The sequence below is a fragment of the Leucoraja erinacea genome, chromosome 30 (genome assembly GCF_028641065.1).
Source record: "Leucoraja erinacea ecotype New England chromosome 30, Leri_hhj_1, whole genome shotgun sequence".
NCBI classification, from domain to species: domain Eukaryota; kingdom Metazoa; phylum Chordata; class Chondrichthyes; order Rajiformes; family Rajidae; genus Leucoraja; species Leucoraja erinaceus.
In genome coordinates, this window is record NC_073406.1 from 26506368 (window position 1) to 26522065 (window position 15698).

Sequence of the window (15698 nt, forward strand, 5' to 3'; positions counted from 1 at the left end):
GCTCATAAGCGATAGTAGCAGAATTAGGCCATTCGGCCCTTCAAGTCTACCCCGCCATTCAATCATGGCTGATCTAGCTTTCAACCCCATTCTCCTGCCTGCTCCCCATAACCCATGACACCCGTACTAACCAAGAATCTATCAATCTCCACCTTAAAAATATCCATTGACTTGGCCTCCACAGCCTTCTGTGGCAATGAGTTCCACAGATTCACCACCCTCTGACTAAAGGTTTAGCCGTCTTCGCAGGCTAAAAGGTAGCTCGATCCTCAGGGGCCAATGAGATGTGTCTCGGGCTGCTGTGGAAAGCCAGGGAGGAGATTGCTGGAGCCCTAACAGATGTTTTAGATCTTTGCTGGCCACAGGTGGTGAGGGTCCAGGTGAGGGTCCAGGTCAGGGTCCAGGTCAGGGTCCAGGTCAGGGTCCAGGTGAGGGAGGGTCCAGGTGAGGGTCCAGGTCAGGGTCCAGGTCAGGGTCCAGGTGAGGGTCCAGGTCAGGGTCCAGGTCAGGGTCCAGGTGAGGGTCCAGGTGAGGGTCCAGGTCAGGGTCCAGGTCAGGGTCAGGTCCAGGTCAGGGTCCAGGTCAGGGAGTCAGGGTCCAGGTGAGGGTCCAGGTCAGGGTCCAGGTCAGGGTCCAGGTGAGGGTCCAGGTCAGGGTCCAGGTGAGGGTCCAGGTCAGGGTCCAGGTGAGGGTCCAGGTCAGGGTCCAGGTGAGGGTCCAGGTGAGGGTCCAGGTGAGGGTCCAGGTCAGGGTCCAGGTCAGGGTCCAGGTCAGGGTCCAGGTCAGGGTCCAGGTCAGGGTCCAGGTCAGGGTCCAGGTCAGGGTCCAGGTCAGGGTCCAGGTCAGGGTCCAGGTCAGGGTCCAGGCCAGGGTCCCGGTCAGGGTCCAGGTCAGGTCAGGGTCCAGGTCAGGGTCCAGGTCAGGGTCCAGGTCAGGGTCCAGGTGGTCCAGGTCAGGGTCCAAGGGTCCAGGTCAGGGTCCAGGTCAGGGTCCAGGTGAGGGTCCAGGTGAGCGTCCAGGTGAGGGTCCAGGTGAGGGTCCCAGGTCAGGGTCCAGGTCAGGGTCCAGGTCAGGGTCCAGGTGAGGGGAGTGTACAAATGTTTTACTGTCATTCTAGAAGGGTAGCAGGGAGAAGTGTAAACGTGTCACATCCATGCAATAGCTGTTGGTGCAATAAGTTCTGAGGGATAATACTAATTCACAGTTGGAAAAGCAGGAATTAATCAAAGAGGGAGAAAGAGGGATACTCTCTGACTGATCTGGTAGAATCTTTGGAAGAAGTAACAAAATGTATTGATGAGGGCAGTGTGGCTGATGTACCTGGACTGCAGAAAGACCTTTGACAAGGTTCAGGGTGTTAAAGTTCATGCAATCCACAGCAACAGCAAATGGACTATAGGTTTGGTTTGGCTGTAGGAGACCAAGGGTGATGGACAAGGGTTGCTTTGAAGATTGAAGTCTGTAACCTGTGGTGTATCGCAGGGACAGGTACTGTTTGTTATATACATTCATGATTTGGAAAATGTGGGAAATATGATTAGTAAATGTGCAGATGACACAATAATAGTAAGATTAAACGAGAACTTACCAGTTTGAAGTTTGATCTGTATTTTATGAGGAGTTACGATGAGGGATTACGTGAAGAACCCCGCTCAGCACGCATGCGCGGCATACTTCAAAGCAGCGGTGTGGATTCACAGATAGACACAGTTATTGAAGTAAACATAGTAAAGACAAGGAGACATTAGTTTATCAGTTTGACCCATATTATTGAGGGTGGGAGCGGAGGGCACGTAATCCCTCATCGTAACTCCTCATAAAATACAGATCAAACTTCAAACTGGTAAGTTCTCGTTTAATCTTACTATTTTACTTCGGAGTCACGTGAGTGATTCCGTGAAGATTTCAAAGCTCTGTGATTTCAAACCGTGTAACAGTTATTACTTCACTCACTGCCGAAGTCCTTGAGGGAGGAAGTGTGTTATCGTAATCAACCAATTAATCTGTTTGTAGAAAAACACATTGGTATTTTTTAACAATAACAACAAAGAAATTAAATTGCTCCCCTGGGCTTAAATTAATTATTTGCAGTCTGTAAAATCTTTCCTGCAAATAAAACAGGTTTTGCCAACGGCTTATTATAACATTTCTGAACGGTCTTTCCCCCGACCATCCTGCTGTAGCCAGGATGTGGTATATAGGCATGTCCATTCTTTTAGCCGTCGACGTGGATGCTGCCCTGGTGGAATAAAATTTGTACATGTTAGTGTTTATCCCAGCAGTTTTTAGCACCTGCTTGAGCCATCTCGCAATGGTTTGGCTTGTCACCCGACTATAAGGTTTTTTATGACTGACCCACAAGGCCTCATCTCCCTCGAATAGTTTTGGTTGTGTCTATGTAGGATAGTAGGAGGGTCATGGCACATAACCGTGGTTCTGGCGGGTACGCCCGGAATTCCATGACTGGATTAGGTGTTCCTGGTCTGCTCTGTTTGATCAGTCCCTGGATAACGACAGAGATCTGGTTTGGAGCTGTGAGCATGCTGTTCAGTCACAATAGGTGTAGTGACTGAACCCTCTGTGCAGATACAAGTGCCATCAACATGAGTATTTTGAGCATAGATTGTTCCAGGTTGAGGGATCTGGCTGGTGGCCATCCCCTGAGGTATGTCAGGACCACACTGACATCCCATGTATGGGTGTACCTTGGTCTAGGGGGTTAGAGTTGTAAATACCCTTCATTAATTTGACCACCAGCGGGTGGGACCCCATGGCCTGTTGTCCTGGAGCTGGTTTTAAATAGACAGGCAGGCCACTTCTAGCTGTGTTGATGGCTCTGTAGCTGAGTCCTTCATCATGGTGAAGGTTCGCCAGGAATTCCAGTACGTTGCCGCGCATGCATGCTGAGCGGGCTCTTCACGGAATCACTCACGTGACTCCGAAGTAAAATTGTGGTATTGGCGGCAGTGAGGATGATACACTTAGCAACTGATGAATAATATCACGTAGTCTGAAAAGGACACAGAGTGCTGGAGTAACTCAGCGGGTCAGGCAGCATCTGTGGAGAACATGGATAGGTGACGTTTCACAGAGTGCTGGAGTAACTCAGCGGGTCAGGCAGCATCTGTGAAGAACATGGATAGGTGACGTTCCAGTCCGATGGTACTCAGGAGAGGCAGCTGGACGAGGGGTGGGCGAAACAAAGCCCACAAGGTGATAGGTGGATACAGGTGAGGTTGGGGGAGGTTGATTGGCAGATGGGTGGACAAAGATCACAGAGGGAGGCTTTCAGTACATTAGCCAGTAATCAGTCAAGGTATTGAGTATAGAAGTTGGGATGTTACGTTACAGTTGTACAAGATGTGAGTGAGGCCACATTTGGAGTATTGTGTTCAGTTTTGGTCACACTGCCATTGGAAAGATGTTTTTTAAGCTGGAAAGAGTACAGATTTAAAAGGAAGTTGCCAGGACTTGAGGGCCTGAGCTACAGGGAGAGGGTGAGCAGGATGGAACTCTATTCCTTGGAGTGCAGGAGGATGAGGGGCTTATAGAGGGGTATAAGATCATGAGAGGAATAGATAAGGTAGATGCACAGAGTCTTTTACACAGAGTAGGTGAATCAAGAACCAGACATCATAGGTTTAAGGTGATGGGGGAACATTTCAATAGGAACCTGAGATACAACCTTTTCACACAGGATAAATGAACAAGTGGCCAGAGAAGGTACTATAACAACATTTAAAAGACATTTGAGCAGATCCATGGAGAGGAAAGGTTTAGAGGGATATGGGCTAAACGTAGGCAGGTGGGACAAGCGTAGATGGAGTATTTTGATCTGAAAGGCCAGCATGGAAATGGGAAGAGGAGCTAAAATGATTAGCAATTGGGAGATGCAGTAGATATTGATTGACCAAATGCGTATCCGGCTGAACGGTTGCCTAGTCTACGCTTGGTCTTGCTGATGTAAACAAGGCCACACCAGGAGGTTTGAATGCAGCAGATTATGTTAACTCCCCTTCACATTTCTGTCCTGGGCCTCCTCCATTGCCAGAGTGAGGCCACACACAAACTAGAGAAACAGCATCTCATATTTTGCTCAGGTAGCTTACAACCCATGAATATCGGTATGAATATTGAATTCTCCAATTCTAGATCCAGGATGGGTTCTACCAAACCCACTGCCTTTGTTCCTTTTTAACCCCCGATGTCCTTGTGCCCCACCTGGATGTGTATCCAGTTCTCTAATGATCCCGAAGATAGACACAAAAAGCTGGAGAAACTCTGCGGGTCAGACAGCATCTCTGGAGGAGAGGAATAGGTAAAGGTTTGGGTCAAGACCCTTCTTCAGACTCTCACTATCTGGCCCCACCCCCCTTCCATTTCCCCCGTCCACTTCCACCTACATCCCTTCCTCTGGCCTCACAATTCACTCAATTTCTTTCCTTATCTTACAGTCTTTGTCTCCTTTACATCTCTGCCATTTGTCCACCCATCTGCCAATCACATCCCCATCACTTGTATCCACCTATCACCTGCCTGGCTCTGTCCCACCCCACACCTCTAATTTCTCCCCCTTACTACAAACTGAGTTACTCCAGTACTTTGTAACTTGTTTTTTAACTCCAGCAGATATTTAACTCCTCTAGATATTGGGAAAGGGTTTCAAGTACTGGAGGTGTCTAAATTTAGAGGGCACAGTTTTAGGGAAAAGGATGAGAGATCTGAGGAAGAGCGTGTTCTCCCAGAGAGATGGTTGGAAACCAGAACACACTGCTTGAGGCAGGTACTCTCACTTGAATCACCAAGGCCAAAGTGAATGGGATTAGCTCATGTAGGTTCCTGATGGTTAGCATGGTGTGTACAGGGTGATTGTTGGTTGCAGTGGACTCAGTGGGCTGACGGACCTGTTTCAACACTGTATCTCTTATTACACTCAACTAAACCAAAGAAACCTGGCAAAACTGATAAACGAGACACTGTGAAATGATGAATCCTGATCTAATAGCACCATTGTTCCACTCAGACCCGGGAGTGAGCAGCCTCGTTAGTTATTAATGAAGGGAAACAACAGCTACAAAGCTACAGGGGGTTTCACAGTCCCCACTGCAACCTGTAGTCCCTCACTTTGGAGACACCTCTGCCCGCATCCATACAGCAGTCAGATCATTCCCCTCAACATTTAAACACGGCACAGAGGGAGGTTGTGCAGCCATGACGCCTGCTCTGTGAATCCAAGATGGCGCCCAGCTCAGGCGAGTCTGTGTGTGTTTGCCACACACGTGGATCTGCCACCACACACTACAATCGCTCCTCTTGTTTAAATCTCCACTCAGACTGCAACATTCATTACTTTAACCTTAATCTCTTCTATCTGTACACTGTGGACGGCTCGGTTGTAATCACGGATTGTTCTTCTGCTGACTGGTTAACACAAAACAAAAGCTTTTCACTGTACCTCAGTGTACGTGACTATTGTAATCACCAAACTAAACTCTAGAACTACCAGATTTAATGTGCTTTCAATAATGTTATGTATTAAATGTATCACTGTTATTGTGAAAGTGAATATTAATGTGATATTTTTTTCTCTTCCCCCCCCCCCCCTCCCCCCTCCCCCCTCCCCCCCTTTAAACAAACGTTGCAGACTTATGCCATGATGCTCTCGTTCTCTGAGAATACTTCTCTCCATCCAGCATCCCAGAGCTCTCTGGACGCCTGGCTGAACATAGCAGGAGCGACACCAGAAACAGGGACCTTTCACCCAATCAACCATGTGTGAGAGAGAGGGGGGGGGGGGGGGAGAGAGAGAGACAGAGAGACAGACACCGAGAGACACCGAGAGACACAGAGAGACAGAGAGAGAGAAAGCAAGCAGAGAGTGAGATATGGCCCTGATGTATTTGCGAAGGACAGTGCTGGGTGGCAACGGTGATGGCTCAGGAGTTGGGGGAAGCTGGTGTCAGGGTAAAGCTACGCAAAGCAGATGCCAACTCCCCACCCATTTGCCCCCCAACACTGTCCGCCAAGCTAAGGAGGCCTTACAAAACGTTCTTTCTTGTGGTCACAACTGTATTGTGTTGCTGACCTTAAATTCCACCAGATATTTATTCCTGTTACATAATATTGTTTTGCACAGTTATACCATTGGGGCTTCAGCTGAGATAGGAGTTGAAATGTTGTTAAATACAAAGGGGCCAATTAAGCTGCAGGAGAAGTGATGTCGGCCACAGGAGCCAGTTTGCCTGTGAGTTCACCCTTGCCCGTACATCATCCTGTACCATTGTCATTTTAACTTATTTGAGAAATAAGCAGGGCAGACAATTTTGCAATAATCAACCTGTATATATTCGCCTACGTTCTCTCTCTCCCTCCCCTGCTGCATCCAAAATATCTCTCTCCTAGGCATTGTATCTTTTTCTGTAAGAAACAGTATTGTGTCTTGTACTCTTAGCTGTCATGAGAGTGATTTAAAAATGTTAATATAATTACCTAGAGAAGGACCAAAAGTTATGTAATGGTGTTGTACAATAACTGTCAAATAGGGAGAGTTCCTTGTGCCAAATAACATAGTTTGTCCTTCTAGAAGCTGATCCCCAGACAATCAAAATTTGTTTCTATTGTTTATTTTATTTAGTTGTAGGCTGTATTGAATTTCTACCCGTCCATTAGTGTTTATGCCCTGTCTATTTATTCCTTAGACAATTTCCTCGTCGATGCCCTACTTCAAACAAAATAATGTCTAGTCCAAAAAACAAATGTGAATTTCTTATGAGATGAAGGTTTTTCTGTTGCGTGGAGTGCATTGTGGAAGTGCCAAGCCGTGGAGAAGAGGAGGGCGGGAGGGGTTTGATTTTGTTTGAACTCAGTATTTTAATTTAAGAGTGGGTCCTGTTGTTAGATTTCAATTTGAGGAGAGCCAGTGGAAGCGGGGCCTCAGTGGATGCCGCTCCCGTGGTGAATAATTATAGAGAGAAATAAGAAGAATAAAGAAACCTTTGCTTTGTGAAAGCTCCTGTAAATACTTATATAAACGCCAGTAATTTCCTTTGTTCCCCTGGAGTGACTCGGTTTGGTGCTGTGACTGTTGTTTCCTCTCAGAGATTGTGGAGTCCAGCCATCAAGGTGCATGTTGATTCCATGCAGTTACTACTTTGCACAGTTGTCACGTGTCCCTCAATTTTCGTTGAGCAATGAAGCAAGCCAGCAGTCTAAATGTTTTTTTAGAAAAAACTTGTGTGGGGGAGGTTGAAAGTATATATTTTTTTCTCTTTTGAATCATCGGATCATTAGGCAAGTTGCAGCACTTTGTCAGCATGACATTCCCAGTCAGATACTTTCTGATCGTTGCCATCTTTCACTTTCATTTTACAGTGTGACACACACCAGCCTTTCCTTGAAATCAAACCCTGTGGGGATCTTGCACCCTGTCCTGGGGAAGGTCCTGCTTTCCCACTGACTTCCACAGAGCTGGAAGATGAACAGTTGGGCATAGCCTGGTCAGCCAGCACGGGAGAGCCCACGCATGAGGGGAGTGTGGCCTCATGCCATCGAGTCCCGGCTGGAAGCAACTTATTGCTTCTGTTTGGAGAAGCCGCACTCTGATGACCAGTTTTACCATGAATCTCTTTAGCTCCACTTGTTGGGGAAAGTCCCCTTAAGTTCTTTTAGAGAAATGTGAGAATCCTACACATAGAGCCTCCACCTATATCCTCTCCCTTAAAATAGGCCAAATAAGAGCATTATTGACCTGTACATACAGTTTCCTTGACTGTGATGTATCTGGTAATCAATCACCTCGAGCCAGTTACACATGACTGGAATGATGGCAGAAGTTCATAAGTTCTACAAGCAGAATCAGGCCATTCAGCCCATCAAGTCTTTCATGGCTGATCTATCTCTCCCTCTCAATCCCATTCTCCTGCCTTCTCCCCAAAACCCCTGACACCCTTACTAATCAAGAATCTATCAATCTTCACCTTACATGGAAGTCCCCATGTCAAGATAGAGAGTAAATGGGACAATGTAGCAGTCACCCTGTTTAAACTCCAACGTGATATCCTGCTCCACATTCATCATGCTTCAAAATTGAGATGATTCTGCGATGGTGGCTTCCATCCACCCACCAGAGACTAAAACCACGAGGGGTATGGTTCCTCTGACACTGTTTGGCCTCTGCTCCCTCTCCCAATGAGTCACTGCTCATGGGCAAGTCTAGTGGCCATCAATAAGAGAGTGATAATATGTAATAAGTGACCATCAGCGGGAGAGATCAGGAGTCAGCTCTCTCCCCATTTGTGTATGTCATATTCATACATGCCCACGAAAACACGCGAGCAGTTTTAGTTTGAGATTTATTAAACTTATGGGAAGATCTTTCCAATTAACAATTAGAGGCAAAATTGTCTGTGGCAAAAGGATTTTCTTGTCCTGAACAGCCATGTGATTGATGAAACCAGCTGTTGATTGTCTATCCAAATGGATAAGCTTTCCTGGCCACTCAGGTCCTACCATTTATTTTCACGGCCATTCAATATCTTCAGCCACTTTCCTCATTGCAACCTCAATTCCTTATACCAGCTTTCATTCTTCTTTGAATCTTCAATCTTCATTTTTACTGTAGTTTCATTAAGAGATGCAGTGCCCTTCGAACAGGCCCTTCTGTCCACAGAGTCCATGTCGACCAGTGATCCCCACACACTAACACTAGTTACCAAGCCAATTAACCTACACAATTGTCAAACAGGAGTACACGGAGAAAACCAACGTGGTCACGTGGAGAATGTACAAACTCCGTACAGACAGCACCCGTAGTCAGGATCGAAATGGGGTCTCTGGCGCTGCAAGGCAGCAACTGCGCCACCGTGCAGCTGTTAACCCCAATTCTCATCTCATCCTCTTTTCTCTTCCCAGTCTCCATTCCTCATCCACAACCCCCATTTCTTATTTTCACCTTCATTTCTCTACTTACCATTTTTACAAAGAACTTGGTTATGAGACTGGGAGCCACATTTCCAAATATGTTGGCCACAGAGCAGGCCATGTGCAGGGAATCATGGGGCTACCAAGATATAGCAGTGCATTAATGAATGAGACAAAGTTGGACAAATGAGTTTAATATGTACAAACGGGAGGTTTTCCACTTTAAACCTGAAAAGAAAGAAGTGAGTACTTTCTAAATGCTGACGACTTTGAAGCAAAAACAAATACAAATTAAAGTGACAGCTGACTAGATATCTAGGTTACTTGAGGTAGGAGTTATATTACAGTTATTGTACGGGGAGTAGCAGTCCTTGGGAACAAATATTGGCTTGGACGAAGTGTAGTGTAGATTGACTAGAATTATACCTGGACAGCAAGCTCAAGCACAATCAGTGATTGCTCTAACTGGGATAAGGCTTCCTGGAATTTAGTAGATGATGGGTGATTTGTTCACAATACTAAAATAAACATATGGGATGAATAGAAATAAACTCTGTCTGGATGTTGAAGAGACTTAGACTTTGAAACACTTTTAATGCAACAAATGGTTAAAACAAAACATTGGAACTCTTTTACACAAATAACTAATCCTCTATCAGTTGCTCAGTTCAAATTATAAATGGATGCATTTTTATTAACCGAAGCTTTGGAGACCAGTAGGGAGATAGATGATGGGTATATCGTGAGTCTCATTGTACTCGTTCTCACCCAGCAAACAGCTAACAACGGTCTGTTTCTTTATCATTACATTTTTGCATATCTTTCATTCATTTGTTCTATATCTCTCTACATCACCGTCTAGATCTCTCGTTTCCCTTTCCCCTGACTCTCAGTCTGAAGGATCTCGACCCCCAAATGCCACCTATTCATTTTTTACCAGAGATACTGCCTGACCCGCTGAGTTACTCCAGCTTTTTGCCTCCATCTATGTAGAGTTGGATGATACATCAGCCATGATTTCATTGACAAATGACAAATAACTAGCCTGTTTCTAATTTTTTCCCTTCCTATCATACAGCCTGCATTTGAATGAAGAGCCATATTAGCAGAGTTTAGATTCTCCCTCATGATAATTTGCTGTCCCAGTAAATATACCCACTAGAGTTGTTGGGCAATATTTCAGATTACCATTGCAGAATCTGTTTTCAATAGTGTTGACGTTCCTGACCAGTGGGAACTGGAGCTGCTGGTCGGCCAATTACGGTTTTACGTTTCATTCCTCCATCCGCCCTATTTATTAACTTTATTGAAAGATAAATAGCACTTAGAATGTGAGGGTCTGACATTCCATTGCACATTCCCTCATAACCAATCATTCCTGATTCTTTCACTGGGAAGACGGGTTAACAGGAGGACGAATCTTCAGGAATCTGAGATGTTCGTCTCACTGTCAAAGTCGGGAAAGATATTTCAGGCTGGGAGTGTAGGTGAAGTTAATACAGCTACATGTCCTGGCAAGCAGTTATGCATCATAATAGCGAAGCCTCAATAGACAAGTCTGGAGGTGTCATCCCAGGGAGACGGAGACAGTATTTCTCCTGACATAGGAAAGAACTTTCACTTGAACGGGGCTGGCTAATGAAAGCAGCCTTAAATAAGCAAGGGCAAAATTCATTAAAACAATGTGCATTGGACCTTAGAGAATCAGACATGAGGAGGATTTGGTCATTCACAGCTCCTGTTATGTATAGATTTCCTAGGGGATCATTTGTTTTTTGGTAAAACTGGGGTTTATGAATCAATAGTAGGAGTTTACTCTGTTCTCAGGTTTTATTCCCATTGCCAATGGCCAGTTCACTCCCATCGCTGCTGTGTGCTCACATTTACAAAGTCTTGCATGATTCAAGATGATCCTGTTAGATGTTCCCTCAGTCCCATTCTGCTCTCTTTTCATTTTTATTTATTGCTTTAATTCCAGAAGATGGATGAAAGGTCTCCTGCAAGGTCCATGCGAGTAAACGCAATCTCGGGTTAAATTTGCCTTTTAATTACATCGGTGATCTGGGTGCATAATATTAATAACTGTTTGATTGTTGTTGATCCCATTGGACTTTACAATAATGTGATCCCATGTCAGAACTCTTCTAGTCTTGAATTTTACCATGTCAACTTAATTGTTTCATTGTTTGAATCGATATTATTAATCCCAAGAAGTATTTTTGACACGGGTGCACTAAGGGGACGTGAACATTTCCAATTAAAAATGTCATTGCTGTTAATTTAAGTTTCTATCAACTACAGTGAGATGCACTTGTGAATTCCTTGCACTGAAGGCGAGGGGTGGAGGAGCTGGTGTTAAGGATACAAAAGGTAATCTGTTACCCTGGCCTATAATGAGTTCCTCTACTCATGCATCAAGCGACTCTTCGTCTTTCTCAGGGGGCAAGCTGTTCTAAACGTCAGGTCTACAAGAATCTTGTGCGTTCTTAAAGAATGGATCTAAGATTTCTTTACACCTGATGCACTGAGGTAGTCTCCCCTTGCATGAAGGATTGCTGGCTAACAGAGTGAAATAAGCCCAGTGAAGTAATCCACACATATCCCGGAATTCTTTCTCAACTCTCCAAATCTCCCATGTAATTTTGATAGTTGGGGTAACAGAAAGGACGGGGGTGGGGGGTGGGGGGAATGATGACCACAAATGGATTAACATAAGATGTACCACAGTTCTGTAGCAGGATGAAAATTAGACATGGGAGCGAGAGACACAGGCACAAGTTGTGTTGTTCCCAACTAGGTCACACGATACACAGTTCTAGTGTCTATTTGCACTTGGTCATTTGAGCCCTGGTAGGCCTGACGTGAAGGAAACAGCTAAACTATGTCACCCCCGACCCAATCCTCCCTCCGCCACTAAGCCTCAACTTCTATTTATGTCCTAGGTTTTTCAATATGCTTCCCAATACATCATTTGCGCGTTTTTTCCTTGGTTTTGACAAACTGTGTGGTGTTTTAAAAAAAGATAGTTATTGTAAGTGGTTAGAATTCATTAACCAGAAATGTTTGAAGATTACAAAGACAATGCTTGTTTCCTTTCTGTTTGGATTGTATATTGCTTAAAAATGTTTTAAAAAAAACAAAATCTTCAAGAAAAAAAAAAATCTGAAAAAATGGCTGTGCATGGCTTGTGTTTAGCTGTCGGTGTATTTCTCGTGATGAAAATACTGTAGGGATGCACTTACTTGTATATGTGGTTAGGCATTGTCCAAAGTTAGGAGTCTTTCATTGCCCAGATACAAAGGGGCGCTTTGTTAATAAGCTGAATAGTTTAACACAAAATACTCACACACACGCACACACACACAAATTCTCACACACACACACAGACACACACACACAAATCCTTGCTTGCCAGAGAGTCAAAAGAGTTTAGTAAAATGAAAATAAGTGATTCACAGGAAAAAAAAATCCATTCATTTTGATGCTTGTGATACAGTTAGTACCTGGAGAAATGAGAATAAAATCCAACCTGATTCCTATGTTAATGATGTAGAGTAGGAATGTATACCAAATGTAATCTTTCAAAATGCTACAATGAATTTATACACAAGATTGATATGCAATAAACCTGTGTGCTTTTTATATTAAAGGGCTCCCGTGTGTTTTTCATGACTATTGGATTGTTGAACATGATTGTTGAACATGAGCTTTCTGGAAATAGCTTTAGGTTTTAGAGATGCAGCACGGAAGCAGGACTTGCGGCCCACTGTCCACGGCAACCAGCGATTGCCCTGTACACTGGCACTATCCTACACACTAGACACAATATACAGTGAGAAGCCAATTAATCTACAAACCCACACGCCTTTGGAGTATGGTAGCAAACAGGAGTACCCAGAGGGAACCCGCGCGGTTATGGGAGAACGTACAAACTCCATACAGACAGCACCCGTAGTCAGGATCGAACCTGGGTCTTTGGCACTGTAAGGCGGCACCTCCACCGCTGCACCACCATGCTGCAATATCATAGAGTCATACAGCACAAACGCAGGCCATTAGGCCCAACTTGTCCATACCGACATTACCCCATCCACAATAGTCCCACCTGCCCGTGTTTGGTCTATATCCCTCTAAACCTTTCCTATCCATGTATCAGTCCCAATGTCTTTTAAATTAAGGGGATTATGAAGTATTTTCCAGCCACACGATTGCTAATACTAGGACACTGGCTAATGTCATCGTCATGCTCTAAGGGCACCAACATTACCTATGATGGCACTGTATTATGTAAATTACAAGGATTGGGGAAGAAAATGACCTAAATTAGATCACCAATAATCTCTGTGAGCGGCAGAACTTCTTATTTCTTATTCCTTTACATTAACCTTCCATTGTTGACCTTAACAGTACCAAAGATCAAGGTCTCGCTGTATGGTATTCCTTCTGCTCCGCAAATATTGGGAGACAAGGTTGAGCAGGCTAGGGCTTTATTCCTTGGAGCACAGGGGGATCTTAGAGAGGTATACAAGATCATGAGAGGAATAGATCTGACAGATGCTCAGACTCTATTGCCCAGATTAGGGGAATGGAGAACCAGAGGACATAAGTTTAAGGTGAGGCGGAAAGATTTAATGGGAACTTGAGGGGTATCTTTTACACACAAAGGGTGGTGAGTGCATGGAACCAGCTGCCTGAGAGGGTTGTTGAGGCAGGGACTATCGAAACGTCTAAGAAACATTTAGACAGGTGTATGGATAGGGCAGGCTTAGAGAGATATGGGCCAAAAGCAGGCAGGTGGGACTAAAGTCAATGGGGCATGGTGGTTGGTGTGGGAAATTTGGCCCAAAGGGCCTGTTTCCACACTCTTCGACTATGGCTCGATACAATTTCTTGATGTTTCCAATGTGAGAAGAATGGAACTGATTCAAGCATTCCCCTTTAGAACTGGAACCCATATCCCCAACTCACCCACCAAGGTTCACAACCAGATCCCGGTTTCATTCAGCATCTGTACATAATTCCTGAAGGAATACCTATTGATTGCAGTCTGGGAGGAATTTTAATCTCTCCTGTGGTGTAATCACTGCATTGCTCTAAGGTCTACACTCAGCCCCTCCAATATCTCCTTGAGATTGAGTGCATTCACCTTCACTTCACCTCATCATCTCTAGACTCCTGCACCACTTGAATTATCCTGCTGCTTGTCCAATATCCAACGATTGATGAGCAGAAAATTCCTCAATATATCAGGAAATCAAAACCTCTTAAGATAGACACAAAAAGCTGGAGTAACTCAGTGGGTCAGACAGCATCTCTGGAGAAAAGGAACAGGTGACATTTCGGGCAAGTCCATTTCTTCATATTGCCATAGAGGGAGTGCAGAGACGGTTCACCAGACTGATTCCTGGGATGTCAGGACTGTCTTATGAAGAAAGACTGGATAGACTTGTTTTATACTCTCTAGAATTTAGGAGATTGAGAGGGGATCTTATAGAAACTTACAAAATTCTTAAGGGGTTGGACAGGCTAGATGCAGGAAGATTGTTCCTGATGTTAGGGAAGTCCAGGACAAGGGATCACAGCTTAAGGATAAGGGGGAAATCCTTTAAAACCGAGATGAGAAGAACTTTTTTTCACACAGAGAGTGGTGAATCTCTGGAACTCTCTGCCACAGAGGGTAGTTGAGGCCAGTTCATTGGCTATATTTAAGAGGGAGTTAGATGTGGCCCTTGTGGCTAAGGGGATCAGGGGGTATGGAGAGAAGGCAGGTACGGGATACTGAGTTGGATGATCAGCCATGATCATATTGAATGGCGGTGCAGGCTCGAAGGGCCGAATGGCCTACTCCTGCACCTAATTTCTATGTTTCTATGTTTCTATGTTTCAGTCTGAAGAAGGGTCTTGACCCGAAAAGTTACCTTTTCCTTTACTCCAGAAATGCTGTCTGACCCACTGAGTTACTCCAGCTTTTTGTGTCTATCTTCAGTTTAAAGCAGCTCCTGCAGTTCCTTCCCACACAGCCCAAAACTCTGCATCACAACTCTGTTTGTCAGCCTCCTGCCTCATCCTTTCCCATCTCCACTGTTCACAGCATCTTGTTTAGAAACATAGAAACATAAAAAACAGTTGCAGGAGTAGGCCATTCGGCCCTTCGAGCCAGCACCGCCATTCAATATCATCATGGCTGATTATTTAAAGTCAGTACTCCGTTCCTGCTTTTTCCCCATATCCCTTGATTAGCCCTGAGAGCTAAATCTAACACTCTCTTGAAAACATCCAGTGAATTGGCCTCCGCTGCCTTCTGTGTCAGAGAATTCCACAGATTCACCACTCTCTGGATGAAGAAGTGTTTCCTCATCGCAGTCCTAAATGGCCTACCCCTTATTCTTAAACTGTGACCCCTGGTTCTGGACTCCCCCAACATCAGGAACATTTTTCCTGCATCTAGCCTGTCCAATTCTTTAAGAATGTTCTATGTTTTTATAAGATCCCATCTCATCGTTCTAAATTCCAGTGAATACAAGTTCAGTCGACCCATGTTTAGAGGGTGACGCTGTCTGTTGCAGCAAGAGAGAGCTGCATAATCGGCAGTGCTGTGTTTCAACTGGCCTTAAAGTGAGGACACTTCTGTCCTGAAGTCTCTCTGGTTCATTTGAAGAAGAGCAAGGAAGTTTTCCCCAGCCATTTGGCTATTATTTATCCCACAACCAACATCACCAAAACACCTCGGGCTGCCTGATCATTTATCACTGCAACACTCAAAGTACAAATGTCTGCAT